The sequence below is a fragment of the Protopterus annectens genome, chromosome 11.part0, assembly GCF_019279795.1.
Source record: "Protopterus annectens isolate FY-2018-M chromosome 11.part0, PAN1.0, whole genome shotgun sequence".
Lineage (NCBI taxonomy): Eukaryota > Metazoa > Chordata > Ceratodontiformes > Protopteridae > Protopterus > Protopterus annectens.
This window is the reverse complement of record NC_056745.1, coordinates 1,199,392,621-1,199,407,117: the sequence shown is the minus strand read 5'-3', so window position 1 is coordinate 1,199,407,117 and position 14,497 is coordinate 1,199,392,621. Positions and strand designations below refer to the sequence as shown.

Here is a 14,497-nt window from a genome sequence, read left to right as displayed (position 1 = left end):
TTCTGAAGGATGGAATTGGAGGAAATTCTCCTGGGCCGATCCTTTGCTCCTCCTCAGCCCAAGGCCATAGTGACCATGGATGCCTCCCAGATGATGTGGGGGGACAGTATCTGGGCAGAACAGTCCAAGACACTTGGTCCCCGATAGAGGCAAACTTGCATATCAATGTTCTGGAGTTGAGGTTGGTGCTTTTAGCATTGCAAACCTTCCAATCTGCCCTCCCTCTGGGAACAATTGCAATTCAATCAGACTAAGTCAGTGGTGTGATACATCAACAAACAGGGCGGAACCAAGTCTTACTCCCTTTCAAGAAGCTCTCAGAGTCTGGCAGTGAGTGATCTCTTCCAACTGCTTTCTGATAGCAGTACACATTCCCGGGAGCTCAAACGTGATAGCGGACAAGCTGAGCAGATGCATTCTCCTGCCTCATGAATGGTCTATCAATCTCAGAGTGACAAAGGAGATTTTCCATTGCTGGGGCCAGCCTTGATGCAACCTATTTGTGTCACCCCTCAATAACAAGCGCAGCAGGTATGTTGCCCTAGTCCTCCCTTAGGGGGAGTCCCCGAGAGACACTGTCTTTCATGACTGATCCTTGGGACTTCTCTGTGCCTTTCCTCCAGTTCCATTAATACCTCATTTCTTGAAGAAAGCCATCAAGTTGATGAACAAGGTGATCCTCATTGTCCCATTCTGGCCTTGACAACTCTGGTTTCCCTTTCTTTGCCCTGACCTAATTCACCATCCATGAATTCTGATCCCGGATCCAGACCACCTGTCCCATCCACAGGGACTAATGCACCCCGATCTCTGAAATCTCAAGCTTACAGTTTGGTTCCTCCAATTCCATTGATTACCAGGAAAAATACCTTGTCCTCTCCAGTCCAAAAAATTTTGCTGGCTTCCCATAAGCCTTCCACCAGGAGACTTTATAATAGTAAGTGGAAAAATTCTCATTTTGGGCCTGCAAAAAGGGTATTGACACATTCTCTACACCAGATAAAAATGTTTTGGAATTTTTAGCTATGCTTTTTGAGAAGGGAGCTTCTTCTTCTACTTTTAAAGTCCAGTTAGCTACTATTTCCAAACTTCCGTGATGGTTTTAAAGAGGATTCCTTAATCTCCCTCAGATTGTGCAAAATATTTATGAAAGGAACCTTGAGGTCAAAACCATCTTATAAGGATCCTCTCATTCCTTGTGATCTCAATATGGTCCTACAGTCATTGGTCCATTCCCCTTTCAAGCCAACGACTACTTGTGATCTGAAGTTCCTTTCATGGAAAACTATTTTTTGGGTAGCCATTACATCCACCAGAAGAATTTCAGAGATTCAAGAATTATCTTCAAATTATTTAATTTTTCATAAAGACAGGGTTTCACCAAGGACCAACCCATAATTTCTCCCTAAGGTGGTATCTGAAGCTAACATCATTCAATCCATTAATTTACAAGTCTTCTTCCCTAATTTTTCTAACAAGGGAGAATATTGTTTACACTTGCTAGATGTCCACAGGCAATTGTGTTATTATCTCCAGAGAACAAAGGACTTTAGGAACTCTGACCAGTTATTTGTCTCCTTTGTGAGTTCATCCATGGGTAAACCAGTTTCAAAGGTTGCTTTATCTAAGTGGTTAAGGGAATGCATAACTTTACAATAAAAAACATCCAATTACCTGTACCAGTTAAGGCACATTCTACAAGGGTGATAGCCACTTCTGCTGGTTTTCACTGAAAGGCTTCCTTGGATGAAATATGTGCAGCAGCCACCTGAGCTGCTCCACATACCTTTATCACTCATTACAAACTGGATCGGATCTCTAGGGAAAAAGTGTCATTTAGCTGTATGGTGCAGAAATTTGCTTACATAAGGCCTGCCAAGATCTGAGGTAGCTGAGGACTCTGTCACTTATGTCAAGGATAAATGAAGATTGACAACATCAGATAAAGAAGTTATGTACTCAGCAACACCACGGTCCAAATATATCAAATTCAAAATCTTAAATGTAGCTGGAAAGTTTTTATTTAATAGCATGTGGTATGCAGTTATTCAATTTGTTATAATTGATGGCAATTAATGAATGAGTATATACGTTTGTTGGTGTGCTTGTAACAAATTTTACTCTGTAAAGGCTGTATGCCGAGGTGCTAAGAGGTCTGTGAGTTTTATTAAAAGAAGTTTTTGGCAAAAGTTCTGGTGTTTTGTGACAAATTAGTTATCTGGGATTATCTGGCTTTCCTGGCTTTTCTGGTTGTTTTTATTAAGTTATGTACTCACCATAATGTTCCATCTGTGTTGTCGATCTTCATTTATCCCTGACATCCCACTCACCTTCTACCTCCTTCAGGCTTCTTGGAGGAATGAGCTCTAGTCCTGGTTATCTGTTATTTCATATATGACCTTGGACATAGCCTCTGTAATTGGATTAGGGCTGTCTTTCCTGTCTTCCTTTATAGCTGCAAACACGATCTGAGGTAATCTAGAGAGCGGCATTCTGGGTAGGGACTTAGCTTGAGAGTTTTTGGTTCTCGCGATCTGTTAAAAGAGCTGAGCCGGTTATGAGGATTAGAACCGAGTCCCCATACATCAAGGATAAATGAAGATTGACAACACAGATGGAACGTTATGGTGAGTACATTACTTCTTTTTTTAATTTGAAAAAAAAAACTTGTATTCTTTTTGGGAAAAATAATCCATGTACCCATATGTAATGAGTAATTGTTTTATTAAGACTGTGGATAACATTATGGATTTAGGGATAAGTATTGATAAAGGATTTTGTTTTGATTTTCATTTAACAATAAGATGGTGTTATGAATTATAGAAATTTCTAGGTGTTATAGTAAGTAGGGGTAGAGATGTACTATTACCACTTTATAAGATGTCTATAAGATATTTGATTAAATATGGGGATCCGATGCATATTTAAAGTCTCATATTGAGAGACTGGAAAGAGTACTAAGTTCATAGGTTGGTACTAGGCTATCGGACCTAGGGCCCATACAAGCCTAGCTGTAACAATTCCCTGACTATTTCTTCCCACAGTATTTACTTCTCTGGACCCCTGTCTAGCAGGGCGACTGACGTGATCTCTGGGGTGAATTTCCTATCTCCCATCCAAAACTAAAGTTTTTTATCCATGAAATTAGGAGGTTGAGGAGTATTTCTTATCACAATTGACTAAAATTATTATCCTTATTCTCTATTAAGTCTTGATTTAATTGGGAGATCTAATTGTAGTTCATAAATGTATTCTTCCTGACTGTTATGGTGCAAGTGTGGATATTACTAACTTGCAGCATTCATTGGTTACTAGAAATAGTAACTATTTGGTTCAGATAGGTAACTATAATTTGAGAACAAAGCATAACTGCTTTCACTTTAGGGCTAGTATTTGGTGGAATTCTTTACCTTTAAAAATCAGGAAATTGAATACTATTACACAATTTAGGCAGGCTTTGGATAATTTTGTAGGTGACAGAATTTATGATCCTAGTTTATATAGAGGCAAATTCATTTAATGTAGGTGACAGAATTTATGATCCTAGTTTAAATGGAGGCACGTTCATTGAAGGCCTTAATAGGCTCTAAAGTTGATGCATGTGACATTGTGACATTGTAACTTCCACTTGACTGTTCAGACTGTTTCCTCATCTTCATGTGGGGTAAGGAACTTTGAACATTAATACTAATAAAGTGATTGCAGGTAGAAGTAGCAGAAATAAGGTTCCTTCCATGGCAGCTATACTTACTCCCAGTCATAGAATGAAGACTTCAGCAATCCAGGAGGTCATTAGAGTACAGTTATTGCTCTACAGGGTTGACAGGAGCCAGTTAATGTGGTTTTCTATATTCTGAAGATGTCTTCTGGGCACTTGTTACAGGTGGAAGCCTCCCAGGCATGGCCTACTCCCAAGGAGTTCCCATGGCAGCTTGCCTAGGAACGTCTGGAGATCCAAGAGGAAAGTTAGAGACTGCTGCTTGCCATACAGAAGTCTGATTTACCTTCTCATACTGTTACTCTCACCAGAATATGTGTAAGCAGTTTAGAAAAGAAATGAATACATGCAATCTATCATAATTGCAAATAAAAAATGTTTAATTGTTTTCTTAGACTCTAATGGTACTACTAGAGTGCTGATGATTGTCAGGATCAGTAGACCAGATGCATTTTGGTATATAAATCTAAAGTTAGGATGTGAGCATGTTTGTGGCTGTGTTTTGTGTGTGTGTGTGTGTGTGTGTGTGTGTGTGTGTGTGTGTGTGTGTGTGTGTGTGTGTGTGTGTGTGTGTGTAAATATACATATATATATATATATATATATATATATATATATATATATATATATATATATATATATATATATATATATATATATATATATATATAGACCTATATATATATATATATATATATATATATATATATATATACATATATATAAATATATATATATATATATATATATATAAAAAAATATACATATATATATATATATATATATATATATATATATATATATATATATATATATATATATATATATATATATATATATATATATATATATATATATATATATAATATGTATATGTTGTTGTGTCTTTCGGCTTTTCCCAATTAGGGGTTGCCACAGCGGAACTCTGTCTAATGATTGGCAATTGATTTTTACGTGCCGAGTTGCCAGCCTGAAGCAGAACCTTCAACGAAGGTACGCCCATTTATGCATGTCTCCACGTAGAAGACACTCTAGCTGAGAATCGAACATTCAGCATGTTACTGTGAGGCGACAATTAATGCTACCGCAGCACCATTGATATATATATATATATATATGTATGTGTATATATATATATATATATATAGATATATATATATATATATATATATATATATATATATATATATATATGTATGTATATATATATATATATATATATATATATATATATATATATATATATATATATATATATATATATATATATATATATATATATATATATATATATATATATATATATATATATATATATATATATATATATATATATATATATACATATATATATATATACATATATGTGTGTGTGTGTGTGTGTGTGTATTTATTTATTTACATTTTTGACCGGGAGTGTCAGACTGGACGTAGATCCATTTTCAGCGGAGGCCCGGGGAGAAAAGCTCCACAGTTAAAATAAACAGACAGTAAGTTACATTGGATTACATAGCGATTAACAATTTAACATAACAATTACTTACAACATATTTACAGTTGAAGAACATAGTACATCAGTAAACAACTAGAATCTTTATCTGTGAAGTACATAACAGACATTAACAAATGTTACAATAAGAAGTTCTTGCTGTATAATAAGTACTAGGCTTATGAGCATCTGAGCTTGCTATAATCAATTTAGTTAGTGGAGTGGAAAGAAAGGTAGTGGTTGGATAGGGTGGGTGATATTAGAGTGGGAGTTGCAAGGGCATAGCCAGCATGTTTTTAGGTGTGCTTTTAGTAAAGTTTTGAAGTGGGTGCATGATGGTATGGAGGTAATTGCGGGTGGGAGGGAGTTCCATAATTTGGCTATAGTGCAAGAGAATAGTGCTTCACCAGCAGAGTTATTGGCTTTAGTGATCTGCAAGTGATTTTTGTTGCTGGATCTTAGTGGTCTGGTGGTGCGATAGGGTTGTAGTAGATTCTGGAGGGATGGGACATTTAGTAGATGGTTTACTAGTTTGTGGGCGAATGAGAGTTGATACCACTGAAGGAGGTGAGGGAGTTCAAGCCAGCCCAGTTCAGCAAGTGAGAGACAGTGGTGACTACGGTAGGATGCCCATGTGGCGAATTTGCCGATTTTGTTGTAGCAGGTCTCTAGCTTGTTTAGATCGCATTGCCTTAGGTTGGTATATTGGAGAGGCATAAAGTAGGGTGGAGATAAGGTGGGAAATTGCTACTGAAATCTTTGCTGCTTTGGTGAGAAGTTGCTTATTTCTGTATAACGCTCCTAGTTTTTTGTGGACTTTTTTATGGTCATGGATATGTGAATGTCTAATTTTAGTTCATGGTCTATTTCCACTCCTAGCAATTTGGTGTGTTCAGTTGGGTATATATTGGTGTTGTCTTTTGCTGTAATGTTAAAGTGAGAGTTGTTTTGAGTATGTTTGGTGGGTTGGAAGATGAGTAGTTTAGTTTTGTTTGGGTTGAGTATTAATTGGGCATCGGATAACCAAGTTTCAACAGAGGAAAAGGCTTCCTGTGTGACTTTTTGCAGTTTGGGTAGGGACTGGGCTGAGCAGATGATGGTTGAGTCATCTGCGTATTGTATGAGTGTGCCATGTTTGGTGGCAGAGGCTAGATTATTGGTGAAAACAGAGAAGAGTAGGGGTCCAAGCATGGATCCTTGGGGAACCCCTATGGAGACAGGTAGTTGGGGAGATATGTCATTCTGCCATACAACAGATTGTTGATTGTCAGACAGGTAACTCTGAAACCAGTTGGTGACTGATTGAGAGAAGGATAGGTTATTGAGGACAGAGATAAGTTGTTTGTGTGGGACCATGTCAAATGCTTTAGATAGGTCTAGGAAAGTAGCAGAGGAGAGATAGCCATTGTTTTTATGCTGAAGGATAGTGGTAGTAAAGAAGAGTAAGGCAGTGGTGGTGCTATGGTTTGGTCGGAAACCATGCTGAGTATTGGAAAGAAAGTTGTTAGTAAGGAGGTAGTTTGAGACCTGAGAGTGTATGCATCTCTAGTATTTTGGAGAGTGGAGAGAGAATAGCTATGAGGCGGTAACTGGTTAGTTCTGTGGAGGGTCTGCCCTTGTGGAGGGGAATTATATGTGATACTTTCCACAGTGTGGAAACATAACTTTCTGACAGAGATTGGTTAATAAAGATGGATACTGGGTAGGCCCGAGCATCAGCTGCGATTAGTAGGTATTCACTTGGGAGGTTGTCTGCTGCTAATTTGGTGGGCTTAAGTTTAGTTAAGAGTTTTTTATGTTGGAGGTAGGTACAGGAGAAAAAGAGAAGGCAGTGGGGAGATTACTAGTTGAAGGTGTGGGTTGAAGGGGAGGAGGTTTGTGTTGTTTAGCTAGTGATAGTATGGTTTGTGTGAAGTGTGTGTTGAATGAGGTAGCAATATTTTCTGAGGAGTGAGGGATGTTAGGAGGAGGGGTACTGACTTTACCTGGGTGGAAGATGGAGTTTATGGAGGACCAGAATTGTTTGGGGCTGTGTTGTGAGGAGTCTAGGGCAGACTGGTAGTATTGGAATTTGTCCTGTTTATTAGCTTTTTGACTCTATTGCGTAGTTCTAGGAATTTCTGTCTAGTTGAGAGGGGTTTGGTTTTGTGCCAGTGCTCCCAGGCTTTATCTCTGTTTTTCATTTCTGACTTAGTGGTTTTCTGTAACCATGGGGTGGGTTGTGCTTTGGTTCTGGAAAGTCTTATGGGGGCATGGTAATTAAGGATGCTCAGGAAGGTAGTATTAAAAAATTCAACTGTGTCATCAAGACTGAGGTACTTTAGAGGATGCCAGTTACATTTTTTGAGGGATGAGGTGAATGTGAGTGGGTTAAAGTTTATTTTTTTTTAAGTATTTGACGGTAGATGACAGGTTTAGCTTGGTATAGGTATTTTTTGAGTAGGAATGTTGGGGGAGTGATCACTGAGACTATCTGATAAGCAGCCTGTTATATATGACTGGGGGCTCTTACTGACTAGTATCCAATCCAGGGTAGTGTTCTTGCTGGAGTTTTTATTTATCCTGGTTGGTGACTGAACTAGTTGGGTGAAGCCATGAAGGTTTACATGATGGGTTGGATGGTTGTCAGAACAAGATTGCCAGTCAATATTGAAATCACCTAAAATTATAGTTTCTTGGGGGAGATGGTGGGTAGACCAGCTGAGGAGGTTTTCTAGTGGAGGGATGTTTTGGCCAGGTGGGAAGTAGCATCCAATTATGTTGATGGTTTTGTTTTGGTTTATTTTGAGGTTGGTGTATATTATTTCTTCATTGCCTATTTGTGGAGCTGATGATTTTAAGATCTGGATGTTTAGATGCTGTTTAAATATTATAGCTACACCACCTCCTTTCTTGTTTAGCCGGTCTACTTTTAGTATGCCGTAACCTGTAGGGAGTATTTGCTCACTGGTAATATGAGGTTTTAGCCAGGTTTCTGTCAGGATGACTATATCTGGGGAGTACAAGTCTATGGTGGCATGGAGTTCATGGACTTTGTTGGATATACTTCTAATATTTAGGCTTAGTGGAAGGAAGTCACTTGGCTTTCTATTGGCTGTAATACGGGAGAAGTTGTGGTTTCTAGTCTGATTATGAGGATTGGGGTTGGTGATGGTAGGGCCAGGGTTGGGGTGGATGTCTCCACTTAAGGCTAGTTTTGATATGCATGAGGTTATTGGTTTTCTCAGTTTTTGAATGTGTTTGTTTATAAGGGAAACTTTATGATTGTGCTCTGTGGGTAATAGGTATGGTGGGAGAGTTACTATGTTAAGTTGTAGGGATGCTTTATGTTTGAGTAATATAGTTGGTAGAATATGTGGGGGGTGAATAGGGATGGTTCCTGAGTTGGTGGGAGGGGAACTGAGTGAGGGTGAGACATGGGTGGTGGTGTGAGTAGTAGTACAGTGGTAGTGGTTGAGTGGGGGAATGATGGAGCTTTTGTAGGATGTAAGATATGCAAGGAGAGTGCATGCATTGAGCATAGGTAAGGTATGCTTGTACATGTTAGTTGAGGAGGTGTGATAGCAGTGGGAAGATGGAGGAAGTAGTGTTGGGTTAGTTATGTGTGTGTATATATATATATATATATATATTTATATATATATATATATATATATATATATATATATGTGTATATATATATATATATATATGTATATATATATATATATATATATATATATATATATATATATATATATATATATTATATATATATATATATATATATGTGTGTGTGTGTATATATATATATATATATATATATATATATATATATATATATATATATGCACACACACATACACACAGTGTTATGCATGTGCACATATGTGTATAATGAATGTGTGTGTCTGTGTGTGTGTGTGTGTGTGTGTGTGTGTGTGTGTGTGTGTGTGTGTGTGTGTGTGTGTGTGCCAAAGTGCGTACTCATGGGTGCGTATGTTAACATGTGCATTGTTCGTCTGTCATTGTCAACGATGACCAAGAACATCACGTCGAGGAGGTTGACTGAGTACGGTGTGTCCGGCTGTGGCCGATCAGTCCAATGCGGGCTCAGAAAGCTCTGCCACATGTCAGGCACAAGTGGTCTGATGTTCTTCGTGTTTCACTGTTGCAGTCATCACATTTGGTTTATCTGCTTGCAGTAGCCCTCATTCGGCTTGATTAACAAAGTCTTGGGTCCTGCGTTGGTTGCTGTCTCATCTTCCATGACATCAGGTAGTCATGGGTATAAAACATGCAGCCAACGCCATTACATCAGTCTTTCTTGCCGAGTGGTGCCCAAAGCAGAAGCAGTTCGCAAGTGCCGGTCGGCAGACTCCAGAAATTTTCGTTTTCAAGTTTCAGAACCGAAGTCTGCAACTAAAGCTAAGTACCCCGTTGGGGAAACTTTTTCTTCCTCTAAACCAATGTCAGTAAAAGTAAACAATTGTATTTCTTCTGGAAAGCAAATACCTCGTGAAGATTACCAGGATTCTGAAATTTGTGTTTCCACTGATGACCAGGATTTACCCTTACCTACCTATGAGGATTCTGATGCTGAGGACTCTATTCCCTCTGCTCACCCCCCCCCCCCCCCCCAGAGGATTTCTCTTTTGGTGAAACCTTGCATACTCTTAGGGAGCATTTTTGTTGGGAAAGTCAGGATTACTCTGATTCTAAAAAGAGGCTTAGGGATTTCTTACTCCTGCCCCAGCATATGCCTTTAGCTATTCCTCCTGTACTAGACATTGTTGATGATGCCTTTTCGGAATCTAGCTTGGCCCCTGACTCTTTACCTCCTGCTCCCAGAAAACCTGATAGATATTACAGGGTTCCTGACTTTCACAAGTTAGTTTTTAAAAATCGTACTGCAGATCCAGAGACCATTTCACAGGGACCCAAGTGCATTAAGGCTACTACTGCCAAAAATCCTACCCCCTCTGATAGAGATTCCAGGGCACTGGATAGATGGGATAAGAAGGTGTACACTTCTGCAACCTTGGCCATTAGGGCCTTAAACTGCCAGTTTCATATGTTAAAGTATCAGCAGCATATTACTGGATTGCTTAAACAGAAAATGATGTTGATTCCTGATTGTGCTGAAAATAAGGATTTACAGGATTTAATGCATTCTGCTGAACAGGTTGGAAAACATACTTTGCAATGTGGTTTTGATTCTCTAGAGGCATCTTGCAGGGCTGCTGTCACTGGGTCTGTACTTAGAAGGCATACTTGGATTAAGGAGCAATCCTTGCCGGATCATGTTAAAGCTAAATTACTGGATGCTCCCTTAAATCAGGACTGCCTGTTTGGCAACAAAGCAGAAGAAGTTCTTATAAAGATGGAGGAAAAAGCTAAATCTATGCAAACTGTTAAAGATTTCCTACAAGTACAACCTCCGAGATTTAGTAGGCATTGGCCCTCTAAGAATTGGTCCTTTCCTGCCTCCTCCAGGCCTTCTCAGTCCAAACCCAGATCCAGCAGAACACCCAGGCTTCAGTCCCAGGGTACGGCAGTGGGGGGCTCCCACTTCCAAGTCAGGGAGTAGTAAGACTCCCCCCTATGGTAAACTGTCTCGATGACTTAACTTTAAAACTTCCGAGCACTTCTCACCTGACTGCTCCTTTAGGGGGAGAGATTGCTCTGCAGGCAAAAAACTGGAAACTCATTACCCAGGATAAATGGGTTTTAAATGTAGTTTGCCAAGGATGCAGATTTCACTTCCACACATTACCAACCCCAAACGGTTGGCCAGATCTATCCCAAAATCAGTGGGCAGAGGCTCATAAGCAAGTACTCTCTATTAAGCATAAAGGCTATTCAAACTTTACCAGAAAAGGAAAAGGGACAAAGTTTCTACTCAAGACTTTTCCTGGTACCCAGAAAAGACAACTCATGGCATCCTATCCTGGACCTGTCTACCTTAAACACCTTTTTGGTGATTCCAAAATTCAAGATGCTAACTCTTCACCTGTTGCTTCCTATGCTAGGCAAAGATGCCTGGTTGGCAACACTCGATTTAAAGGAAGCCTACATGCACGTACCAATCAGGGAATCTAGCAGAGGATACCTACGCTTCAAAGCAGGCTACATGCTTTGTGGTTTTGATTCATTAGAGACCTCTTGCAGGGCTGCTGTTACTGGGTCTGTGCTCAGAAGACATGCTTGGCTTAAGGAGCAATCTTTGCCTGATCATGTTAAAGCTAAATTGTTGGATGCTCTTTTAAATCAGGACCACCTGTTTGGCAACAAGGCTGAGGAAGTTCTTAAAAAGATGGAAGATAAAGCTACATCTATACAAACTGTTAAAGATTTTTTACAAGTTCAGCCTCCTAGATTTACTAGGCACTGGCCCTCTAAGAATTAGTCCTTTCCAGCCCCTTCCAGGTCTTCTCAAGCCAAACCCAGACACAGCACAAACTCCAGGTTTCAGCCCCAGGGGACTCACAGAACTAAGCAATGGGGGGCCTCCACTCCCAAATCTGGGAATAATAAGACTCCCATGTATGGTAAACTGTCTCAATGACTTATTTTTAAAATTTCCAAGCACTTATCAACTGACTGCCCCTTTGGGGGGAAAGATTGCTCTTCATGCAAAGAATTGGGAACTCATTACCCAGGACAAATGTGTTTTAAATATAGTGTCGCAGGGATACAGATTTCACTTCCACACGTTGCCAACACCAAGCGGGTGGCTGGACCTACTCCCAAATCAGTGGGCAGAGGCCCAAAAACAAGTACTTTCTCTCTTAACCATGGGGGCTATTCATCTGGTACCAGAAGAGGAAAAGGGACAAGGTTTCTACTCAAGACTTTTCCTGGTACCCAGAAAAGACAATTCATGGCGTCCTATCCTGGACCTGTCTACTCTAAACACCTTTTTGGAGATTCCAAAATTCAAGATGCTGACTCTTCACCATTTACTACCTATGCTAGGCAAAGATGTCTGGTTGGCAACACTAGTTTAAAAGAAGCATACCTGTACATCCCAATCAGGGAATCTTGCAGAAGATACCTACGCTTCAAAGCAGGCTACATGCACTATCAGTTCTCTGCACTGCCCTTTGGCTTATCTACTCGCCCAGGGTATTCACAAAGTGCCTAGCTCCAGTTATTGCATTTTGCAGGCAAAGAAATATTCAAATATACCCATACCTGGATGATTGTCTAATTCAGGCAGAAAGCCAGGACATACTTTTGAATCATCTGGCCTTTGTACAAAGGGTTCTAACTTGTGTGGGGTACACCATAAACGAAAAGAAATCACACCTGGTACCCTGTCAACAAATTATATTCCTGGGAGCAAGCTTGAATACAACTTCCCAAATGGCTTACCTCATGCAAGAGAAACAAATTCATTTAACAACCTACTTCAAACAAGTGGCCACAAAAACCCTGCTATCTGCAAGACAAATACTGCAAGCCTTGGGGTTCATGGCCTCCTGCATTCTTCTAATTCCATATGCAAGACTGCATATGAGGAAACTACAATGGTATCTAAAAAGCCTATGGTGTCAACCATTCTCAAGACCTAGAAGCAATGATTCCAATCATACCTTGCCTACGTCTAGAGTTCCTTTGGTGGGCATAGGCCTGCCACCAAGACAAGAGACTATGTTTCACACCACCCCCTGCCGCCCAAACCCTAACAACAGATGCATCAGACTATGCATGGGGGCTCTCCTGGCAGGGAAGTGCATTCAGGGCAAATGGAACCCAAGTCAAATGCACTTGCATATCAATCAAAAAGAAATGTTAGCTGTAGACAATGCTCTGACAGCCTTCAAGGACCACATTCTTCCAGGACAACTAATGGTAAAGATGGACAACACCACTGTTATGACATACATAAACAAGCAGGGGGGTACACATTCTTACACCCTCTGCAGACTAGCCATGGCATTGTGGAACACAGCCTTGAGCTACCAAGTGCACCTACAAGCTCAATTCCTGCCAGGAAAATTAAATACACTGGCAGACGGACTAAGCAGAAACCTCATGGACCCACATGAGTGGAAACTGGAACCAAGGATTTTCAGCATGTTAACAAGCAAATGGGGAAGCCCAGATATAGACCTGTTTGCCTCTCCCCAGAAGTAGCAGTTGGACAAATTTTGCACAAGGACTCCCCACAAACAAGCCTGGAAAGTGGATGCTCTGTCCTTCAGCTGGAAAACTCCTATCAGTCTATGCCTTCCCTCCTCTGCCTCTGCTCTCCAAAGTACTACTAAAAATCAAACAGGACAAACCAAGGATGATTTTGATTGCTCCAGACTGGCCGTGCCAACACTGGTACCCCCACCTGCGCAGTGTGTCATGGTTATCTCCATGGCACCTGCCTCAGACTCCTTCCCTGCTGTCTCAGCAGGAGAACCAGATTCTGCACCCTCAGCTTCTAACACAGAACCTTGCAGCCTGGCTAATTACTTAATCTCTCCTTTACCATCCCTCAGCAAACCTGTGATGGATATCATTTTAGAGGCAAGGACGCCTAGTACTAGAAAATCTTTTGCTGAAAAATGGAAAAGATTCTGTGCCTGGAACCAGTCTCAAGGGATGAGCACAGCAGCTCCCAATTTACGTCAGATTTTACAATACTTAACTGAGATGCTTCACAAGGGCTTGTCTTTTTCCTCCATTAAAATCCATGCCTCAGCCATTTCAGCTCATTATAACACAGAACCTCCCCTCTTCTCTCGTCCACTGCTGAAGCAGTTCCTCAGAGGAGCCAAAAATTTGAGAATATCCAGGAGAGCTCCAACCCCAGCCTGGGACCTTAACTTTGTCTTTGAGAAACTCACCCTACCTCCTTTCGAGCCAGCTGCTACTGCAGACTTAAAATGTCTTTCTTGGAAAACAGCTTTCCTTTTAGCAATCACTTCAGCTAGAAGGGTATCTGAATTACAGGCCCTTATGGTAGTGGAGCCTTTCATCATCTTTCATGCGGACAGGGTGTCTCTCAGAACCAATCCATCCTTCATGACCAAGGTGGTATCCAGTGTGGCTCTTAATCAGTCCATTCATTTGCCAACCTTCTTTCCCAATACACAGAATAAAGGGGAACGGATACTGCATTCTTTAGAGGTGCACAGACAGCTTAGATTCTACTTGGATAGGACTAAACCTCAAAGGAAATCTGAACAACTGTTGATGGCATTTGCTGTAGGGGCAGAGGGGAAGGCTATTTCAAAGCAAACCATCTCTAAATGGATAAGCCATTGCATTCATTTCTGCTATAAGCACCATGGAAAACCTATCCCCCAGGGGAT

General features: G+C 40.3%; 1 protein-coding gene across 1 annotated transcript in view; it reads left to right on the top strand.

Annotated features, from left to right (window-relative positions):
• The window catches only part of LAMB1 (laminin subunit beta 1), a 1,172,470-nt gene that overhangs the window by 179,970 nt on the left and 978,003 nt on the right, over positions 1–14,497 (top strand). The gene's annotated exons all lie outside the window — the stretch shown is intronic.